General features: G+C 43.5%; 1 protein-coding gene across 1 annotated transcript in view; it reads right to left on the bottom strand.

Annotated features, from left to right (window-relative positions):
* cacng2a (calcium channel, voltage-dependent, gamma subunit 2a) overlaps window positions 1-23358 on the bottom strand; it is a 55816-nt gene that overhangs the window by 20523 nt on the left and 11935 nt on the right. The window lies entirely within an intron of this gene.

Below are 23358 nucleotides of genomic sequence, written 5' to 3'. Positions count from 1 at the left end.
AGTGTTCCTGCTGACAACAAACAAATAAACAAAACAAAGCTAAAACAGTCGAAAAGAGACATAACGTGTTGCCTTTCTACTGTGACGCGTTAAAAAGATCCATGCGTCCAAATACGTTTTTGTGGCGTTTAAAATAAAATTGTAAAGTAAGATTTGATGATAATACAAAATATCGGAGCCCTACTCCTGTATTTGTCTACCACTTGCTTGATGAAGTAAAGAAGGTAAAAAGGATAAACCCTGCCCTCATTGCCCAGAAGTTATGATACAAAACAAATACCTGCAGCCTAATTGAACAACAACCAACACAGGATAAATTATTATTTTAGCTCCTAGTGAAGTATATTCAGACTGTTTGCACATATTCAGTTGATCATTTGATAATTTGATTACATGAGGAAAATAAAGGGTAGATTACTTCATTATGAAAATATACATTACATCTCCATCCCTTTTTTGGTAACTCACATTACAGTTAAGACACTTTACAGTTTCTTTAATTCTCAGTGCAGGTAGAGTCAGAAGGATTCATATCAGGGGATGGTAGCAGAGGATGCTCTGCAGAAATCCAACCTGAGCACCAGGCCTCTCCACTAGCAGGTGGCGGCTTGTAAACAAGAGCAGTGCAGCTGGCGCGACCTGGAGCTGCTCCAGCGGCTGTGCACAGGGAACCTCATCTCTTAAATGCTTGTTCATTTGGCTGACACCTCGCCGTCCAGCTACTCCATCCAGGAAGCAGCACGCCGACTTCCCGCTCCCCTCCCTCCCACTTCCATGTCCGCTCTCCTCTATCTGCTGCCCCTCAGAGGAGCCTTGGCATTGATGAGGTCACTCAAGGAGGCAACCCATAAGGCGGCCATTACAGTGACCTGCTGCCGCGCCGAGGAGCCAGATGCCCGGGCGTTTGATTGGACCAGATTAGCGTTTCATTAACTTCTTCATCTCCTCTCCCTCCAGTGTCCCTCTAATTAGGTGAACAGGTGTTGGTTACCATGGTGCCAGGTGTTTCACGAGGAGGTCTTGGCAGCGAGGCATGATGGGCACAGCAGGGTGCGGTTATTACTTTGTGAACTGCCCACACCCCGCAGAGAGAGAGGGACCCCCTGGTGACGACCGCTCAGACATGAGACAGAGCGTCACCTAGGAAAAAGAGCCATCACAGCGTCAGCGATCTGCTCTCCCAACTGCGAACAGTGTCTGCGTCGGGGCTACCTGCCGGAGGGCGACCGCTGCTGCTGCCTGTTAAGAATTTCATCTAGAGACGGATGGATATTTCTTTCGATCGTCTGAATCACTGAGTTTCTATCCCTTTGTAGTTCTAATTGTAAAAGTATTTCCAGAAATGTGGCAAACAGAAGATGTGTTTCCACTGTTTTCTAGGGTTTCTTGGAGTTGGTTCTTTATGATAAACATCTGGTAAAGCCATGAAGTAATTGTTGAAGAAGAATGTGTCGGGGTCGTTCTCGATTCAAGACTGATGTGACCTGAACAGATTATCTGGCCAAATTATCCTGTAGTGAGGGACACAGTGTTAGGGAGAGCGAGCAGAAATCTGCAGTAAAGTTGCTCTGTACTCGTGTGTAGAACTTAAACATGGCTACCTAGAGCATAATCTAGATTGGCACTCAGTAGAGTTCGTGCCTCCACCAACGCCCAACAGTCCCCTTAACTCAATCAAACTGCAACTATTTCATCAGTCTAAATATTCCTGATTGTTTCCCCTCCAGACCCATGAATTATTTCCCTGTGAACACAGAAAATATTAAAAAAGATCTGTCTTCGACACATCCTTCCGCCAAGTTTGAAAACATCCGTGGCTGAGGTAAAAAATACTTTTGTTTTATTTACCAGGTTTCACAATTAAAACAAATCTCTCTATATTTCTGTTCATGTATTTACAATCCAGATTCAGATTTGAAAATCCTCCAGTGTGTTGCAGGCATTTTAACTTCTTTTCAGTGCAAGCTGGTGTGGTGTTTCATGCTTTATCCTGACTCTTTTTTTTGCACTCTGTCATATTTAGTTTTTATTAATACACCAACCTCTCTGCCTGAGTCAAGCCCCAGGTGTAAGTGTAAAGGTACATGGAAACACACCTAATGGGCCTTTTTTTAAATGCAGGAAACATGAATTTTTAGCAGCATCAGTGTGAATGTGGGAAAAATAATTCTAATCTTCAGTGGACGCAATCCAATGTAGGCTACCACCCCTCTCTCTCCCACTGGCCCACAATCCAAAATACACCAATCAACAGGTTCTGTGGCAATTAGGACGAGAGGGACCGAGAGGGGGAGATAAAGATTGAGAAAATGGGAAAGGGAAGGAGAAATAAATATAGGACGGGCAGGGAACAGAGTGTTTTTGAAGGACGAAGAAAAAAGAGTGCGAGGTGGAACACATCAAGTTTAAGAGTCACAGTTTAGGCCCTGGGTAATTGCTGAGCCATGAAAAAGCCCTCCAGTGTTTAACGGACCTGCACAGTTTTGAACTTGAGGCTCTGATATATCACATCAAGTTCCTCTTTCAGTGGCAGATGAGGAGATTAGCACCGGGCCTAGTCCATTCAGCTGGAAGGTAATCTCTGTTAAACTAGCGGACTAGCATGAAGCCCGAGCTGAGCGATCCTCAGAAGCTTTGCCGGAGCTCCGGCTGCAGCTTTGAGAAGTGAGCTGGTGCACACTGTAGGTGTAACCCTGCCGCTTCCTGCAACTACTCCCCCAGGCTGCTGCTGGAAATAACAATGTGCTCCTCTTCAACTCGCCCGCTCAAATAAGCGTTAAACACGCTGTGGTTGTGGGAGAGGAGACAAAGTGGGGGAGGATGAGGGGAGGCAAAGTCGTTTGTGTCTCCTCTCAGAGCATATTTCACTGAAAGATGACTTGTGTTTACATACGACTACATCGCAAGCTCCCAGTGGAGCTGTCTGAGCAAACTAGCAGCAGCAACCCACAGAGCACTGTGTGTGTGTGTGTGTGTGTGTGTGTGTGTGTGTGTGTGTGTGTTAGCGGTGTTATCCAGTGGGTGTAAGATTTGGTTTACAGCTGGCCGTCCCATCCACAGTTGTGCTATTTGTAATAGCAGCTGTGGAGAGTGGCCTATTGGGGGAACCACTTCAATTAGCCTGCTGAAAGATTTATGTGACACTTAACCGCTCCGAACGCTCCTTTTCTTGTACGACATGTAAACTCAGCAGGCTGGTAAATGGTTTGCAATGGCATTTTCACTTCAGGGACCTCCCCACGTGAGTGCGAGCGCGGGCCCGTCTGCGTGGTGAGACCGGTTTGGCCTTTCAAAAAACTTTTGGCAGAGGGGCTTCTTAAGGCTCGGGCTGCGTAGCAGGTTAAAGCGCTCATTGCTCAAAGAGAAACACCTGTTTTCACTGAGCAACACCTGCACCTTCAGCTCTGCACGCTGCATAGGTGCGTCTCACCTACCGTTTATCAGAGTGAAACAAGATGAAGGGGCAGGAGATGCTGCACACAAAATCAGTTTCAAAGATCCAAATGTTCTCAATGTACCTACATCCATTTTCTGGTTTAATCCTCTGTGGCCATTTAACTAATCAAATGCTGTCCGACAAAAAACAATAATTTCAATCTCTTTTTCAACACTCATCCTTCTCTCACAGGCGTCTACTCTCTGGGTCCAATGTTAAAGCTTTTTATAATTTTTTTATCCCCTAACCCTGGCTAACTTACGCTTTCCAGTTCATTGGCTAAATCCACAGATGCAGGCGAAGGTGGTGGCGATTCATCAATGACATCACAGGATGTCCATACGTTTCCTTGTCTAGCTGCTAGTCACCGTTAACTCTGCCACAAGTGGCGTAATAAAGATAGACGACATGCCAGGTCCCCAAAAGTGAAGTAAAAGCATCTTGACCCGTCATATACATTTTTCTCAACGATAAAGTCTGTCATTTTATGTAATTCCTATCAGGTTTGGTTTTGATTAGTTATTCGATGCTATAAAAAAAAGACTAACTCATGACAAAGAGTCGTGATTGGTCGAGAGCGTGTATCGGTCGGACTTTGTGGCTCCATCCCTCGATCGGCTGGTGCGCTGACTCTGGCTCCACATGCACAAGATGGCAGTGTTTCTATCAGGGATTTCTGGATAGTGGGAGGAAGTGGAGACACGTTGTCTGTCTATGGGCAAAATGCACATTCCGTGCAAATCAATATCTGTGACAAAACCCTCGATAGCTTCATGTTTTTACTGATAAATTAATTAAATAGCTGCTCACACATTGAAATGCATTTTAAAAGACTCTGCTTTCCAAAAAGACAGTGTTGAAATTCTAACAAGATAAATCAATAAACTCTACTCCACTGTATGATGTGGAGACATTTGAAATGATTTTTAAATGGAGGAAGAATACTGATAGCAAAACTTTGACCCTAAAACTTGTTTTATAAAAGTTAGTTTTCTTTTAAATAGAGCAAGTTACTTAAGAACTACAGAAGTATGAAGAAGAAACAGTGGGATCTTTGATATAATACAATATCGGAAAGGTTTTCTACTTTTGTTTAGCATTAAATTGTTGACATACAAACATTATGACCTGAAGAATTGGCAAACGATGTGGAAACACATTTGCCGACTCTGACGGAGGCGAGTGAATCTTATGCAGCTTTGAATCCCAGTTTCAGTCTCAAAAGGCCTAAGATACTTCAGAACAACAGATGGAGACATGAAACCCTCCTCGAAACCTGAGAACAAGGTTGAAGATGGTTGTTGTAATCCAGATGAGTTTCTGAAGAGCCTGCTCGGCCTGACTGAGCAGCATAAATCAATTTGAGGATAATTTGCAGAGCAGCCGTCATCAGTAGAGGGCGCAGGTTATCTGAGATCCCCCGGTGGGATTGAACCATCGTCCCACACGCCTGGAGCCGTCTGCTGGGGCCCGGTGATGTGTTTTTTGTTTTGGGAGAAAGAGTGGGGGTTGTCCAGAATTACTCAATCAGTCCAGTCACTGCATGGCCACTGCCCCCATATAGTGGGAATGAGCTATGGGCTAACCCCGTGCCCCCTGCGTCCCCTCCTGTCCTCTGCAGCCATAAAGCACTTCATTATCACAGAGGCCGGAGAGATGCAGGAGCACTCAGGAGTGGAGTGCGCTGTGGAGAAGAGAAGGTGGTTGTGGCAAAGTGAAAGGCGGGGGAGTTGGGTGGATATAGATTTATAGTCTCCCACCACACTGAGCCTCTGTGTCTGTTCCTAAGGGAGTGGGGTTTATCCGGTCAGCTTCGAACCCGTTTTCAGGCCCTGCTGGTACGAATGCACCACCACAAGTAGAAGCTATTCCTGGCCACACCGCTGTGTTTCTCTGTATGCAGAGATGTAGAGGTGTTCCGAGGTGTTCACTGGTTAAAAGACGTCAATGATGCACCTGGGTATGCACCTGGTTCCTGGTCATTAGACAGGAACACGGAAAGAAAACTCACATTTTCCATCTTCGCCTGGGAAGGACATTCTCTGACCTGCTTAAGAGACTTTCTGCAACTTTTTAAGGCAACTGCAAACCATTTATCCCACTTTGACTCTCACTTAATCTTCACTCTTATGCTCCACCCCCACAACTCTACTCGGTACCTGGATGATCAGAGTGAGCACATTAGAAAGCCAAGAATGACAAGAAAGGCACAGAAAATGTATTTAGTCCCAGAAAGTAGCAGTTTGCTGTGACCGATTTTGGATATAAGACTATTTGGATTAATCCAGACACATGAAAATGAAAAGCTCAGATTCTGAGAAGATGGATTGTGGCTTGTGAAAAATCCAGCTACCTAGCAAGGTCACAAAATTCTACGTAATGCTACCTCTCCAGAAAAACCCCTCCCCTCAGTGCCATTACAACTGTTTTGTTACAGTGAAGACACAAAACCTCTGTGTCTAGTTCAGTATGACACCAAGCAAAGCTTTCTTTCTCAAAATGAATGGAGGAATGTAAATGCATCTCATTAAAGAGAAACATCTGAGTGAGCCCATGCGAGAATACAGCAGGAAAATGTCTGTAAAATTCACAGTGAGTGAGTGGGCGTGTTGATGGCATTTCTAACATGCTACGGATGTGTAAGTGGAGGAATAGAAATATCTCGGCATGAGAAAGAGGAACCATATACCAAACAAAAAGATTCATTCATTTTGATTTTAACAGCAGAATTCATACGTCAAACTCTAGAAACTGTCTGAACACAACATATTGGACTTCATAAAAACATCTTCTGTACATCTCCTGTATTAAAGGCCCGCTCCACTGATAGTTTGCATTAAGATCAGTTTATAACTGTGGCTCTGAGCAGGAGCTGAATTATGTGAAAAGAAGTACAGAGTGTTATTGAAGTTTGACCTCTCCCAGGAACTTTAAGTATATATATACATGGGATACCCCCCCCCCCCCCCAATCTTGTTACTTTACACTGAACTTTGTCCTTGTTTACACAAATAGATATAATTCATTTCAAGAGTGGATAAAGGTGAAGAAAACTTGTCCACATCATCTGCAACGTGCTGCTGCTTCTTCACTTTAGAGATCACTCTCAATTGGAGCTCCTCATGCCACCAAGACAATCATAAAATATTCGGGTAGGATGAATATCACGGCAGGACCACCACTGTACTCATCAAATCTAACACATTCCGCAGGTAAGAAAAGAGCCCGAGGAGAGGGACACATCCGGGTCGGCCCACCCACGTGCATGAGACCCTCCCAACATTGCAACTGTGAACACTACCACAGGACTGCAGACGGAGACAAAGGTTTGATGAGACACAAACACGGAGGAGGGTGGGAGTTTACAGGGGGGGGTCAGGAGGACCCTTGACTGAGTAGGAGGTGCAGTTTAGACACACAGGGAGAGAGAGAGAGATTCAGATTCGTCAGTGGGCGGCATTCTATCAAACTTTCCAGGCAGACACCAAGTGCGTCAGCGTCCAGGACTCCCCCCCACATCCTCCTCATCCTCCCACCTCCATCCTCAGTCCCTACGGCAGCCGTTGCCATGTGGACCTCAGAACTGTTCACATCGTGTTGCCATGGTTATAGCTAACCGAGAAGAGGATCACGTGGACGTAGCCGGTGAGGTGTCATTAACCCCTGGAAACACACGGCAGCCAGCGTGGGCCCTGTGCGTCTGGGGGCCCTGAGCAGGATAAGGTTTAGGGCCCAGCCTCGCAGTGGAGAGAGCTTTTGTATGTTCAATATCTGTCACTTTGGGACAGACAATAAAGTTGATCTGTCTATCTATTATTAAATTTGAAGTCTGAGTTAAATAAATTGTCATGATAAACTATACATAGAGTAAATTTGTAAACTATTTTTCAAGTTTGTCATTTTATGGCACATACATGCGATGCAGATTACGTCAAATTAAATAAAACGTAACTTTTTAAAGGTATTTTTATAAAAACATAATTTTGCTGCTTCAATTTCTTCATCTGGTTAATATAACATTAATTATCACCGTAGTGCTGGGCCTGCTCTAAACCTGCCTGATTGGATTGTGTGCTTGTACTGTTGTACTCCTGGTTGCAGCTTTCTTTCTAAAAATGTAAACACGACCTGCAGGAATTGAGGTAAAGACTGACTGCAGGACTATGTTGTTAGATTTGCAGCAGTGTCAAATACTTGTTTGTCTATATGTGTTTTATGAAAGTGCTGTTTGTTTATAAACAATTTGTTGTTGATATATTATTATTATTATCTTCGATATGACTCGTGTATGATCATTTCCCCCAAAATACAATCATTTTAAACCTCTGTTTTCAATACTTCATCACTTCCCCTCTGGCAGTGCTGAGCCACAGTCAGCTGGTCCAGTTACCTGCACATCAAGCCCTGTGCAGCAGGTGTGCTCGTGTCCTTTCAGGTCAAACGCATAAGGGGGATTACTACGCTGAACAGCCACTGGAAAGAGATATATTGCACACATGGGTCATTTAACCTCACAAATGAATACAAATGGTCTCCTCTCCCCCCCGTTACAGAGCTGCAGCTTTCTCATGTGCATGCATGCATGTATAGGTATGTGCTTATAAATCCCCTGTGAATGAAAAGGTAATGGGTTCACGCATGTTCCACGCTGACATCTTCTCTCTCCTAACGAACAGGCGCCCGAGCCGCAGTGACAAGAGCCCCTAATCGCCTTATTCATCTTCATAATCACACCTTATTCATCCTTATAATCACTATATTCATCTTGGTAATGACCCTGCGAAGAAGGCAGGGAGGCCTGTGTGCAGGGTCTCTCCCTCTGCTAGCATATAAACACACACACACTAAACACAGATGTAGTGGGGCATCTCAGGCTGTGAAAACAGGCTTTTTTCATGTCACTGCCGGAGCAGAGCTGCTGTGTGAAGACTTAAAGACACAGTGAAATGACATCCACAGTATCTTCAGCTCAACTACTTCCAAGTGAAGTGGAATAGGTGGGCAGGGTATAATTTCGGCAGCCTTCGCATCAAATCTGGATCTGAGATCGTACCGCAGAGCCACAGCGGTTTTCAGGTCTGGATTCGACTGCCTCCACCCACACCTCCCTCACCCGCATGATTGAATCAGAGGGTGGAGAAGGAGGTAAATATATTCCAGTCACTTCGTCCATGTTAGAATATTTTTTCGCCCCAACCATGATGTTCCTGTTTTCATGTCCCTGTGTGATTGACAGCTAGTTTTACAGTCCAATGGGTGCCTGCGCTGGGCTTGAGGTGTTCTGGTGCCTTCAAACAAGCTCCACCCCCATTCCTCAAAATATGGTTACTTCTTGCTTCCAAAAAACAAGATGGCACTTGACAAAATGCCGAACTCGAAGGTCCAAAACCGTATCTCACAGCCTAATGGGTGACGTCACAGTGGGTTGCTGCATCCTTTCAGTGCTTTTATTAGATTTCAGGGCCTTTCTGAAGATTAAGCTCACTTTGTTTGTATTGGAAATATCATAAAAACAAGAGACCCGGAAGAATATAATATTAGAAGTTTCACTGAAAAAGCTGCATCGTTCAGGCCTCAGTAGCTGCAGGTGATGTGAGAATCAGACTAACGTAGGCAGCGAGGACGACTGACAGTCGTTTGACCTCCTGTGGCTCGGCTCCGAGCGCTTCCCCAACAAAGCCGGAACCTCTCTGCCCTGAGCAGTGGGACGTCTGCGTCTGTCTGTGAGCCGAGGCCGCACCGCGTGGGTCTGTTTGTTCCTCAGATAAAGTGTGGAGGAAACAAGGAGGGAGGCAGGGAGCGGCTGTGATACATAACCAAAGGAGCAGCGAACCTGTGGGAAGGACAGACCAATCTTTCTTGACTTTTTATCACTTTTTATTTAATGTCTGTATCTCCACAACAGAAACTCACTGTACTCCCCCAGAAGGAGGTGATAAAAGCAACAGTGACAATTACTAATGATGGACAAAGAAATTATACTTTTTTTTCTCCAATAGTACTGGGAAGAGGACGGTACCACATCCTACAAGTTCTTACAAGTTAATTTAAGGGAAACTCCACGTTACAGGTGAAGCTCCCGTTAGTTCAATGCTTTGTTTCTCAGCCTCTCATATTGCCTCTCTTTTTCAATTGGGGATGTCCAAGGGGTGGGAGGGTTTTCTCCTGCTCTGTGGTCCCCCCCATGTGTCTCAGTTCAGACCTGCGAACGCACTGGGATGTGTGAGGTCACAGAGCAGATGAGGTCGGGTGGGATGAGATTTCACAGATCAAGGACCGGCGAACCAGTGAGTCACCGGTGTCAGTGTGGTGTGCATCACGGCCTTCTGGTCAGACGGGGGGGAGATGATGTACAGTTCTGCAGGAGAGTCCCTCGGCAGCAGCAGTGCCCACAGGGAGAGGAATTCCCAAAATGCAGGCCAGGTAAACACTGTGCGCTAATAATGGCTGCAAATGCAACACCTCACCTACGCCAACAGCAATCATGTGATCAACTCTGTGTGTGTAAGTGTTTGTGTGTGTGTGTGTGTGTTATAAACAGCTGTTTTCGGTGTGTTTAGCATCATGAGCATTAACAGAGTCCACATGGATTTCCTCGTCAACACGATAGACTATACAGATGATTGATGTTAAAGCTCTCCAAAAGTGAAGCCGAAGCTTCTCAATTGCCCCCTGGTGGCTGCCTGCAGGAATGGTCATATACCATGCCTCCTCCATGTAAGCAGATGGGACATGGGCCAAAAAAATCTAAAAATGTATCAAAGTTAATTTCAAATGAATTTTGCATAAACTCGAAGATGGTTTCTGTCATTTTGTGTTACAGATGGTTTTATTTTGTTATTTAATGACGGCGTATAATGCCAAGTGCGTGTATCAGAAGGAACTCAATATCACAGCTCAATACCCCCACACAGGCTCAGATGCTCAGGCGCAGAGTTTCTTAGCTGGGATATTTTGGTTTAATTTCTTGAAAGTGGGAGAAAGTCGAGGCATGTCGTCCATCTTTAAACCGTCCATGAACCCCAATTCCTCTGGGCTTTAGGTGCCTCTAAACCATCTTACTGTGTGAGTCATAATGTGCAACATCGATCTGCTAAAATCTGATCAGTGTACTTCCAGAAATTTAATCTGCAAATATTATAATGATCGAATAAGTGTTTGGTGCTCTTTTCTCTTGATAAGATGAAGATGAAGGATTCACTTTGAAATCCGACAAACACTTTTTTGACTTTCCATTGGCCTGACAATGGAATGATTAGTCAAGAATATAAACCAGATAAGTAATTAAATCACTATTAGTTATATCCGTAGCTGCATTAAATTCTAAATGTTTTATCTGTAAACCACGAGAATACAGTGAGAAATGCCCATATTGAATTTATAATTTGTTCAATTAACTGATAAAAAAACAGAAATCTTTAATTTACTGCCATGGAAGAACACAAGACAATGTTCACAATAAAGAAAAGCCATTTTTGGAGGAAAACAAATTCCTTTCAGATAAATTGTATCTCAGTTAGCTGATCAATTAATTGATCTCTATGTGCATAAGGCATCTCCAGCTCCTCTTTACCACATCATACTTGTTTTACATGAAAATAAGCAGGTTTTCTTGTAAATCAGCTAAATATCAGAAATGCATCAAAAACCAAAATTAGCACATTCACTTGGTTTTGATGTTTCCATCAGTGCTCTCGGAGACGATTAAAACCTCTGTTTACAACAGAGTCGTTTGACCTAGGAGTGAATGCTGATTCTATCCATTCTTCTGAAGATAAAAGCCAGATGTTAGTGGAGTTTTGACCAGAAGAAAAGGGGCTTCAGACAATCTTTACAATCTGTGGTTATCAGCCGATGTCAGATGAAGAAACAGCAAAGTTCTCTTTACTTCTGCACATTTTCAGCACTTGTTTCGATTACATTCAGCTGCTTACTTGTGTTCATGCTGCAGCCTGAGACAGTGAGAAAAGGTAAGTACTCTAACTACAGGAGATGTTGTAAATAAATAAGCGTTTACCTGCATCCTGGGTTCAGGATGTAGCATGCAAGGAAAAACACTTGGGAGGTCGTTGTGTATTCATGTGTTTAACGTTTGTCTCTGAACAAACAAAAACAGCATCTTTTTTTTGTCTATTTCCTTCCTTTCCAATTAATGCTGATCAGATGTTTTTTGTTGTCAGACTCATAGTTACACGGAGACTTAGAGATGTAACAATCGAGTGGTTAAAATTCTAACTCTGTGTAAGCAGGAGAACAAACCTCGGGTTTATATCCTCAGCCTGGAAAACATCACACTCAATTCCCTACTGGATGGTTCAGCTCTCTGCGCCAGACGATCAGGTGATGAAGCTGTAGCTGGCCATCATGCAACGCTAAATGGTTTGACCCCACCTACGGCCTTTTCCTCGTGATTTACGTGACTCACGCGTCTAGGAAGTGAGCTCACGGTATCGGCACAAAATCTGCAACGTATGCACAGTAGGACAATCGCTGGGTGTCATAAATTCAAGCTTAAAACAGTTGCCCATTGATCTTATCAGTGTGCTTCTCTTATTTAAATCAACTGGATTCCCAAACGCCATTAATAACAGCGGGAACACTTGAGGAAAGATCTAAGACGAAGGGGTGGAGGGGGGTTACATTTACTGGAGTCTATAAAGAAATCACAAATCACAGGCAGTCGATGAAACTGTTTAACTAGATTATAACGATTAGTGTATGAGCCACACTGACACAAAGCCTGGAGAAGAAGGCTGCAGGACACATGGATGTTGATTTTATTTACCTGGAAATGTTATTATTATTTCCATTTAACATACTGACTTTCCTCTGATGGTGTCTGCCCTTTCTTTCGCAAATGTTTTACAACTGTCCTGCTAATTAAACTCATTAGCCTGTGCTCTAATAGACAGACAGATATATAGACTGATGAAGGGGGAGGATGACTATTTCATTGGCAACTCATCTGACAATTACGTTCTCAATTAATCCTTTAATCATTTGCTCAAATCATTATTAGGAACTGATGGAAAATCTTTGACGTCTTTAAATTCCCTTTTCGACAGGAAAAACGTAATAAAAAATAAAAAAAAAGCTAAAGCCGCAGTTTCAGGTTCCTGTTAGGACAACCCTCCCGATCAATCATGACTCCTCAGCTGTCAATCCCCTGGTTTTATAGCATCAAATAACTAATTTAAACCAAACCTATCAGAAGCTTGAACACTTGAACAAACATTACTGTGATTACCTAAAATGAAAGATACCATCTCTGAGGAGCATGTACTTGGACTTTTTAGTTTGGCTCATGATTTGGTACCATCTGCTAACATGGAGGAGGTGGGGCCACAAGGGGTCGATCCAGTCATGTCTTCAATCCTTATATAAAGTCATTCTTAACAACTATGAGCCATTCAAACGTATATTTTTTCCATATAGAAGTTTTATGTTACATTATAAGTGAAAATCTTCAGTCTGATATTATTAACTTGTATCACATCCTTAAATATTAAAAAGATAAGAGCTGAGAAAAAAACACACAATAGTTTTTATAACATTAATGGATGTTATTGTGCTGTTAAGGCTAATTTTATCTCAAGGTTCCTATTTTGCAATAATTCTGTCTGTATTTGTACCCGTCTTCTGAAAGCTTATTGGTTCAAACAAAACTGATGAGGCGGACCTTTGTGTGTTATCATGTTGCGGCCGTGTCTAATTTCTGGACTCTTGTTCTGCGTTGATGATCAGGCCTGTAGCACAGGCTGACTCACTCTTGTGCTCGCAGGGCTTTGGTGTCCTGATCGCCCCCCCTCAGTCACTTCAGAGCTGTGCTCACCAACACACACACACACACACACACACACACTCCCAACACTGTGTATCCAGCCACCCACCTATCTTCCCCATCTCTCATCACACATGAAAACCATCATATGCACACACAACTTTTCCCTTCAACTGTACAGAATGTATTAAATCTTCTTTGTTTTATGCGTTGCACCATTTTTTTCCAGCACACACATTAATATCAAAGAACTTCTGTGAACTCTGTTAGAGGTGTATCAGAAATACCTGATATCAGGCATCAGACGTATGTGACAAAAAAAGAACCTAAACGTCTTAGTGGAAGAAGTATTTATATTCTTTAGTTTCACAAAAATACCAACGCCACGATGTAAATTCGTCACTACAAGTTAAAGAGCTGCATTCAAAACAGTTTGAAGACCTATTGCATCAGCAAGTTACAGTACGTTTTTTCCGGTGGTTAATATTATTGGAATACTTAGATCCACACAGACCAATGTCACCTGGTTAAATATGCTGACGCAACAGTTCTCCTGTCTCTGCTATCAGGCCCCTCACAGCACCACGGACCAGTTCTGCAGGAGTTTGTGAAGTGGCGCGACAGCTTTAGCACGGAAATGAACGTCAGCAAATCCAAAGAGATGGTTGTCACCTTTTCAAACAAGCAGAGCAAACTTGCAGCAGCAGCCACCACCACAATCGACAGGGACCCAGTGGAACGCGTTAAGGTGTACAAATACCCGGGCCCCATCTTTGACTGACAACCGAAATTCTCTTCAAACACAGAGGAAATTCTCGGAAGATGTCAGCAGCAGCAATACCCCCTAAGGAAGCTCATTTCCTTCGGTGTCAGCAGGGACATCCTCCAGACTTTCTATTGCTCTTTCATTGAGAACGTCATCACATTCTCCTTCACCTGCTCGTTCGCTCCATCAGCCTCCAGAACAGGAACTGGTTGCAGAGATTCGCTGCCCTGGCTGCAGGTCTCAGGGGAGAAGGGCAACCCTTGTTTCCAGGGCTGGTGACTCCTCAACTCCTAACACCCCCCCCAATCCCACCCAACACACACACTGAAGTCACATACTCTTTTTGCACCCCCCCCAAGGACAGACATTCACTTACATACCCCCACACAGACTTGCTGCTATATTTATTCATCTATTACATATCTGATGTATTTATATTTATACATATTCATGTTAAAATAGTTATTGATCCGCTGCTCTTGTGGTGTACATATATTCTTCAGATTATTATTCGCTTTAACTGTGCATAATTTTACATCTGTATTACTTACCTCAATACACTCCTATCACTTTAATCATTCAGTATTTATCTACGTTCTTAAAATCAGTTTTCACAGCCCTTATATGGTAACTATCCTTTTACATTCATACACTTCTCATACTCTCTAATTTTAGTAAACTCAAGTTTGCATGGACATTGCACTGACAATTTATTTCTTGTTTTATCTTGTGTTTTGACATGCTCTATGCACCTTTGCATCAGTGTCTAAACAGCATTTTATTGTTGTAACTCCTCGAGGTGGAGCAACTTAACGTCATTAAAAGTTTTACATAATTGGTTGTATTTCTGTTTTCTTCTATTTAACTTTTTTTTTGGTTAAACTGTTAAATATCAAGCCTCATTTACATGGCAGTCTTTAGGGTTTGATAATGACACCATTGGGATCATTGCCAATTGTTCAAATATCTCTAATATCTGTATTTGAAATTGCGAGGTTAGTTACTTATTGTTGACACTTTACATTACATTCATTCAGGGCCAATACACAGTGCATTTTCTACCACACCATTAATTTAAACCTAACCTTAAAATATTGTTTCACCTTAAAATGGAAAGATTTACATTATAGGGACTTGCATTTGTCCACATAAGTAATACACAAACACACACACACACACACACACACACACACACACACACACACACACATACATACAGCATTGATACGAGTGCAGTAGTATAGTAGAGCAGTTGGCAGCAGACAGCAGCCAACAGTTGCACCAATAGTGTATCAGGTTATACCAACACAGCATCAAGAGCCAAGTCACTCGGAATCCGAATCACACAGCTCGACATTATGATGGTTTGTGTTCCCTCTGGACGATGTCAGGGTCGAATAACACAGCTCTCCAGATATTAACAAGAATTGAACACACACACACACACACACACACACACACACACACACACACACACACACACACACACACACACACACACACACACAGAGCAGCAAGAAAACTCCCTCTCCTGAAAGTTAACCCTAATCTAAGAGGAGGAGTGAGAGATGCTCTTTGCAGTTGGTTACATTTACAGTGATTATGACTCACTCCAATGTCAGTCTTTCTTTGCAGTGAAAACAATATGTCTTGTATTCAATCTCTCGCTAACACACATGGAATGATAGGTCTTCATCATACTCATCATGCAGGGAAAAAAGGCTCAAGAAGAGGAGTCACTCGCTGCCAACTCGAGAGCTGGAGAGATAAATTGTAACGGCGTGGAAGAGGTGCAAAGATCTGTTAAAAGTGGAAGGATCTCAATGTCCGATAAGCATCGTTCAAAACAGGACAGAATGGACAAATTCAGCCATCAGTCAAAGCTTAGATTGACCATCACATGACCGGAACTCTTCCTTATAAGTTTGTGTGGCAGTAATATAACTCTCCCTCCTCTGTCGCTGCAGTTTCAATGTTCAGTTTGCACCAGGAAGGTTTAAAGTCACCTCTCATATTCAGTATCTCTTTCTTCTCACTGCATTGCACAAAGAAGGTGAAACAAGCAGCGAGAGGCACCGTGTTCTCACCAAACACCGCAGAGGTCAAAGTCGTATTAAATGTTATATACAGAGCTTTAGAGGCAAGTTCAGAGCTGCTCTTTATGCTAAGCTACGCTAACGAGTAAAATAATTCCTGTCTTTTTGAGACAGTTGTCAACAATTGTAATAATCCAAAGATTAATGGTGATGGGAACATTTTAAATGCTAGTGCAGTGCCCGATCTAAACCTGAATGTCAGAGGTCTGTTAGGCAATCGGAACAATCTTCGGACCAAACTTTACACCTTTTCAAAATAAAAGCTCTGTAAATCTGCTCGATATAAAGCATGATATAAAGCAATGAAACGAACGGTGTGCTTTTACTTTATGGATAATTTGCTTAAGACAAAGTGATTCAATGAATGTTGTTGCCGTTACACAGATCAGCACCAATGACAACCGTCTGTGTCAGTCTGACATTGTGTAATTTAAATGAGCAAATTATCAAAATGATCTGGCAGGGGAGATATTATTGCTGCCAGTTGCCGACTACTGCTGTTTGTTATCTGAGGACAGAAGTCCACAGCCTCTCTTTTTAGGCACAGTTCATCCATCCCCACTAACTGCAAGGTGCTGTTTGCCTGTTTATTCAGATTTGAACATTTCCAAATCGCACCAAATTCAACACAGGCTACTGAGAAAACATATGTGAAGTGTGAAGTGGATTAGATGAATGGTTATTGGGATATGTGTTCCACAGACAGACAGACAGACAGACAGACAGACAGACAGACAGACAGACAGACAGACAGACAGACAGACAGACAGACAGACAGACAGACAGACAGACAGACAGACAGACAGACAGACAGACAGACAGACAGACAGACAGACAGACAGACAGACAGACAGACAGACAGACAGACAGACAGACAGACAGACAGACAGACAGACAGACAGACAGACAGACAGACAGACAGACAGACAGACAGACAGACAGACAGACATTTTTAGAATTAGAAGGTAGACAATCGTTCTACGTATCTTCCAGAAACAGTTGGGAATCTCTTATTATTGTTGTTCGGTCAATACATCATCAAAACATCTAATAGGTTGACAAACCATAAGAATGAAAAAATTCAGTGTGTCCTCACTGTAAATAAGGGATCAAACTTGATTAAAACAGTGATGACAGCAGCGCAAGGCTCAGGTGAGACATCTACTTTACTCCGGTCGGACACATTCGGCTCCGCATTAAACACTTCGTACTTTTCTGTCCCCTCAAAAGAAAAGTAAGATTTAAACCGAGTGAGTTTTCACTCAATTTAAATAATTCCATCAGTGTCCTCTTGTTCCTGAGAAGTGCCGACCTCAGCAACGCTCGAGCAGTGTGCGAGATAAGGTTATTGAGGGGAGATAACGAAAGTCTTTGCAGTAAGACAAACTGTGAGCGGCAATTTCCAGCAAAGGTGAAGTGAGGTGACTGCGGTTCCGATCGGCTGGTGATGAATATGACGGCAGCGGTGGGGGGGGGTGAGCCTGGGAGAGTGAGGGATGCTGGTGTGCCGTAAACACAATATCTCATGCCCACGTTACAAATCTTGTGCCGTGTTGGAAACTATTGGATGTCTCTCAAGTGGAAACATTACTCAGGTCGGTTTACAAATTCACATGATTCCCACAGCTTCGGACAGGCTGATCAATAAATGTGATTGTGAGTCTCTCTCTCTCCTTCTCTCTCCCTCTCTCTCTCTCTCTCCCTCCCTCTCTCTCTCTGCCACGGAGTCTGATCATGATTCCTGCAGCTTCGTCGACAGCGAAACGACCTCATGGACTCATCCAGAGGACATTTGAGCTTTTCCACCAAAGTCAATCTCCACTTTTAAAAGCACCGATAACACTTGGAATCAGAAGGTGCACGTGCAATCTGTCACAGTCACCTTCACCCCCTTTTAAAATTTTTGCCAATTACAGTGAGTTCTCCGAGGTGCAAAACTGTGGCCCGGCCTTAAAAATCACACATCAGCAGCAGAGACAGATTCCTGCACTGTGAGGCAGCTGCTCTGTGCCCGGGATTACAAATTGAATTGTCTGAGGCAGTATAATACATTTGAACACTAAAACGCAAAGTTATTCACTTTTATTTTATGAAGTCTCAGCCCTCATTTGAAAATATACCAAACGCTGTGTCGTAAAATGGAAGTGCTTTGGAAAAACTCAAATGAAGATTGACTGCTGAGCCCTTATAGTGGAGGTTATTGTAGAAAAGACAGGCTGACTCATCCATCCGTCCATCCAGAGGTGGAGCCAATCCCAGCTGAGTTTGGGCGAGAGGTCGCATAATAATTTCTTCAAGACTAAGGGACAGAACTGTACGTGTACTTTGCTTTCCCACTGGTTAGAGCAACCAAAGAGCCACGGCATTACATTACTCAATACATCTCTGATTTCCCAGCAACACTCAACTTCAACTTCAAGCACAACATCAACAATGGCAGACTCTCTTCTCATATATTGCTCCTGGCTTTGTAAACCTTGACTGGCACCAACTCGCGCTGGTCACAATGGTTAGATCGGTGGTTGCAATATTTGGGTTGGTCTTATCGGTCTTGTTGGCCCAGCCCCTGACGTAAGCCGCTCTTTCTTATAGGCCAGCGTCGTAAGTGTCGGTGCAAGAGTCGAGAGCCAGTTCTTTGACTGGTGAGACACAGAGAACAGGTTCGAGATTAGTTTCTGGCTCAGAACCGGCCCCTGAACCGCCTTGGTTGAAAAATGGGGAAGAGACGAACCCACCATGACATACAGGTTCGGTTACAGGTTACAGCCGTTCCGTGGCCCCACCCTCACCTCCTCCCTTCGACTGCCGGGGGCCAGAGTGATTAATTTGTGACTATTGATTTCTCTTTTCTGAGCTGAAAGTGTGTATGTGTGTGTGTGTGTTGGGGGGGGGGGGGGGGGGTTACATCCAGTATTCAGTGTAGTGCTTCTCTGCAGTTCTTTTTTTTCTCTAATCTTTAATGTAGGGGAAAAAAAGCCAATGGTTGCAGTCGGGATGCGTCAAACCACCTCCCCTTCGTCTCTCTTTTCTCCCCTCCTCTCTCTCCGTCTCTCTCTCTCTCCCTCTCTCTGTCGGTGGCGATTGGCAATTCAGTGAGTGTCCACATGTCATCTCTTGCCCTGCTGCAGCGGCGAGCAGCGCGGCATGCTGGGAGGAGGAAGAGAGAGAGGGGGGGTATTTAAGTGAGGGCAGGCAAGATGACTGGATGTATGGAGGCATGTATTCATCCATTTCTCTGTTTCATAGCATGTATGTCAATGCTGCTGGGTATGTACTTTAAGTGTATGTGATTGTGTGTGTGTGTGGGTGTGTATGTGTGTGCACTCCAGACCCTCATCCCTCACCTCCCACCCCCTCATCCTCCCACTCCCCTCCTCTCACGGCCTGATACAAGACAAACATCGTCCTCTCCTGGCCAATTCTTCACCGCCTCTTGTAATTCCTCCTCTTCTTCCGTTAAATCCCGAGTGCAACGTCTGAAGAACACTAATATTACGTCCTCTGGGGAAAAAAAGGTTGGGGTGGGGGAGGTGGAGGGGGGGATCAGAGGTCTGGATAGAGGAGATGACAGGCCATGTGATCAGGACTTAATTCCATTGGATAATCATTTTAATTAGCGGTTAGCGTTCACAGTGACAAGCTTGTCCCTCTGCGTGCTACAAACACATTTTTGACAGATGACGTTTGGAGAAGAGTGTGACCTACATTCACTCTGAGAGTCACACACACACACACACACACACACACACACAGTGCTTTGCTTTGTGTCAGTGACTGTATATAGTTAATGGGAGAAATGAAAATGTGTACAGTGATCAGCAAATATTTTTTGTCGAGTGACCTTTCAAGGGCACCAACCATACAGCGCAGGCAGCTGATGAAATTCATACATGTCGGAATCTTCCAGATGAAGAGCAATGACAGACAAAGCCACAGCAACCAGTTCACACAAACAGTTACGACAGTGAGAGACTTTAAAAGGGCTCTTGTTCCGGTAGTATATTTCCCAGAAAATCCTAAAGAGTTTAAACCTGGAACCAGGTCGACAAGCTATGAGATGAATGGTGACCATGAAACATTTGATTCTAAGCAAAAAATAAAGGAAGGAAAACGGAAAAAAGGTTAAAGGTTGATTATGCTTTTCCGGCGCAGCTTCTACTTGAATTTAACATTGTTGTAGTGATTTTCACCCCTTGGACTTTATTGTCCTCATCTCTGAAAAACAGCAATGTGATACAAAGGGAACTCATGTGTGGTTTTTGGTAAACATAATGGAACGCTGAACAAGCTGATCGTAGCCGACATCATTTTTCACAGAAAGCTCCATCAATCATAGATGTCGCTGTTACACCTGAGGATTGTACAATTCTTGTAGAATTTCGCAGTTTGTTGTAAGCCAACATTGGATGGTTTCAATATTATGGCAATCAAAATCTCTATTCTGAAAATTAATGTGATTTTTACTCCTGGAACCATGCTGTTGAGCTAAATATGAAAACACAATAATGAAAAGATATCAAAGATATTAAAAAGTTACATACATATTTACAAGGGATTACAGTATCAATGTGTAAGAACTAATTTCAGTGTCAAAATAAAAGCACTACAAAGAAAACATAAATTTTGGGTCCAACAACTTGATTCCAAAAACGAATGTTTGACATGTACCAGACTATTCAAGACAGTGACGTCAAGATCCACTTGTTACATCATCCTCCATCTAAAACCTCAACCGTCAATTAGTTTTTGCCTGTTTAGACAATATGTGAAGGTACATTTTCAGATTTCCTTATCTGTATTTAATCCACATCAGGCAGTAGAATATGGATGTAATTGTTTAAGTTTTTTAAAGATTTAGATATTGAGTTTATTGTCATTTCCTCTTCTTAATTTCCAATGTCCACAATGTAACCTGCATTTCACAGTCTGAGCTTACTCTCACAACATCTACCAGACTCCTGCTGCTTATTCTCAACATTTTGTTCAGCCATAGATTCAGACATGAGGTTTGGGACGGGAACTTCTGCAGGCTCCGACAACAACCTTCATTCCAGACACGCTGGCGACGCTGTGGCCAAGCTGCCCCAGAGTGGGGGGCGCAAAGAGCACTGTGGGTAAATAAGAGATTGATTCTCTCAACTTGCTCGTGGAGTCATCCTAAAGACCGGCATAGTGCAGGCCCTCACCACGATGATGTAATGCATGACACATACATACGCACAAAACAAAGCTGATTACGGACACACAACTGTAGGGCTCAGGAAAATGTCACAGCAGCACCGGTGTCACACTCGCTCACATCCACACTGCTGGGAAGAAAGAAAAAAAGACTTGCATGTGCTGTGTGACATCTGCACTAATTTCCAGGTGAATATGCGTTCGTTGTGTGTGTGTGTGTGTGTGTGTGTGTGTGTCTGTGTGCCTGTGTGCGTGTGTGTGTGCATGTGTGTGTGCGTGTGTGCTGCTGTGATCATGAGAGACTCCCTGTCCTGGAAAGCGATCTGAGAGAGCAAAGGGAAGCCACGCTGCTGCTCATTAAAAATTCATCCTGTTCCTCGCTGCTCGCAGAAACACAGAGATGTGAAGGTGAGCGCTCGCATACATGCCTGCACACACGCACAAGCACACACGCCGCACACATACGCACACGGATGAGGAGAGGGGGAGGAGAGCAGCATCATGCTCGACTGGAAATTACATCATCCTCCTCAGTGGACTCAGCAGCACCTTATCCTCGCCTACATCAGGATGTAGCGACGATAACAGCGGTGACTTCACTTTGACAAATTCCCCTGTTTTGCTCTGATCTGCGGATTCGCGTGCCACTGTCTTTTTTATCCCAGCAACAATCGTCAGCGTCGTCAGCAGTTTGGCCCGCGCTTTCTCCGAGCGTTCACAGTCCCAGAACGCGTCCCGCCACCAGACATGAATAATCGAGTGTCAGCCTTTCCCAGACACCAGGTTTACATCATTTCCTGTAGGAAGCCTATTAAATCATCATCCTTCAGGTTAAGCACCCAACTCGCTCCATCAGGCTGCTCCACGGAGACGTGTGAGCGATAGAACAAACAGAGTCTAAATCAATTAAAGTTAGGTCACATTCAGCGTTGGCTGAAATTTAAAGGAATTCTACAGGCATACGTTTGAACTTCCTCCCAACTTGTGCCAGAAAGACTCAAACCGAAAATTTCAAGCTGTTTTTACATGAACCTCGTCTTTGATCTCAACAACCTTTCAACTCGGTCTCCGTCTTTGACTCATGTGTGTTGGACTGAAGCGGTTTTCACCAGCCCCGTCTGACAGATACAGTCTCATTACAACTGTTTGTTTTCCCAACAGCACCATTTGCTGTGACAGTGGGGTCTGCCAGCCCTGTCGGCTGCAGTAAATACTCGCTCTGGAAGTGCAGTAAACAGCCATCTGAGCAGCGTCGCTCTGACAGGCGGCTCGGACGTCCTCAGAGACAGACAGGCGTCCCCAAAAGGCCGCTTTGGCACCTCCAGAGCTTCGCTATCAACATAGTCACGAAAAGATGAGCCATACGTTAACTGTTCAGAAGTGGGTCATTTATTCCACAAACATAATAAAGGGATTAATTAATTTAAAGGATTTTCCATTATTCCGTTCCACTAGTGTGTTGTATGGGTTTTTTGTTAATATGAAAGTAAATGTGAAATAAACGTTGCTCCTGAATCCCCTCGTCAGTAGTCTGAATCATCAAAATGCCCCATATTTGCATAGTGTACACCAAGCGGCTATCTGACCGGCCCCCTAACAAAACCATTTCCACCAGCGGTTGACCCATCACAACAGACTGGACCAGCTGACCAATCAGGAGGGGTCCTAAAAGAGACAGGAGCTAAAACCACTTCAGACAAGGTCTGAAAAGAGTAACTGCAGCAATGGAGAGTAAGAGGAAAGTGATGTGTTTTCCGAACATTACAACATGTTAAGCCTCCAGAAATATCTTCATGAAATCACTTCCATTCAAATTTGTCTAATTTAATAATTAGTCAGTAAACCAAAGACAAAGTTTAACTTCAGATATTGTGGATTAAATGTTTTAAGACGTCTTGAGAAAGAAAAGCTGAATATTCTACTGCTCTTACTTGTCCTTCACGTTATACTGAAGCAAATATTTTTGAGATTTTTATTGTGTGTTGTGTTGTGTACAATTTATCATCTCAATCAAAGGAAAGATGGAGGCCAAAAGTGAGGAGTCACACACAACCTCGAAATTCCTCTGTCCTTCAGAGCAGACTACTGAATTATATACAAA

The sequence above is a fragment of the Limanda limanda genome, chromosome 17 (assembly GCF_963576545.1).
Source record: "Limanda limanda chromosome 17, fLimLim1.1, whole genome shotgun sequence".
NCBI lineage: Eukaryota > Metazoa > Chordata > Actinopteri > Pleuronectiformes > Pleuronectidae > Limanda > Limanda limanda.
Note: the sequence above shows the minus strand (reverse complement) of the source record. Positions and strands in the feature narration are given on the sequence as shown.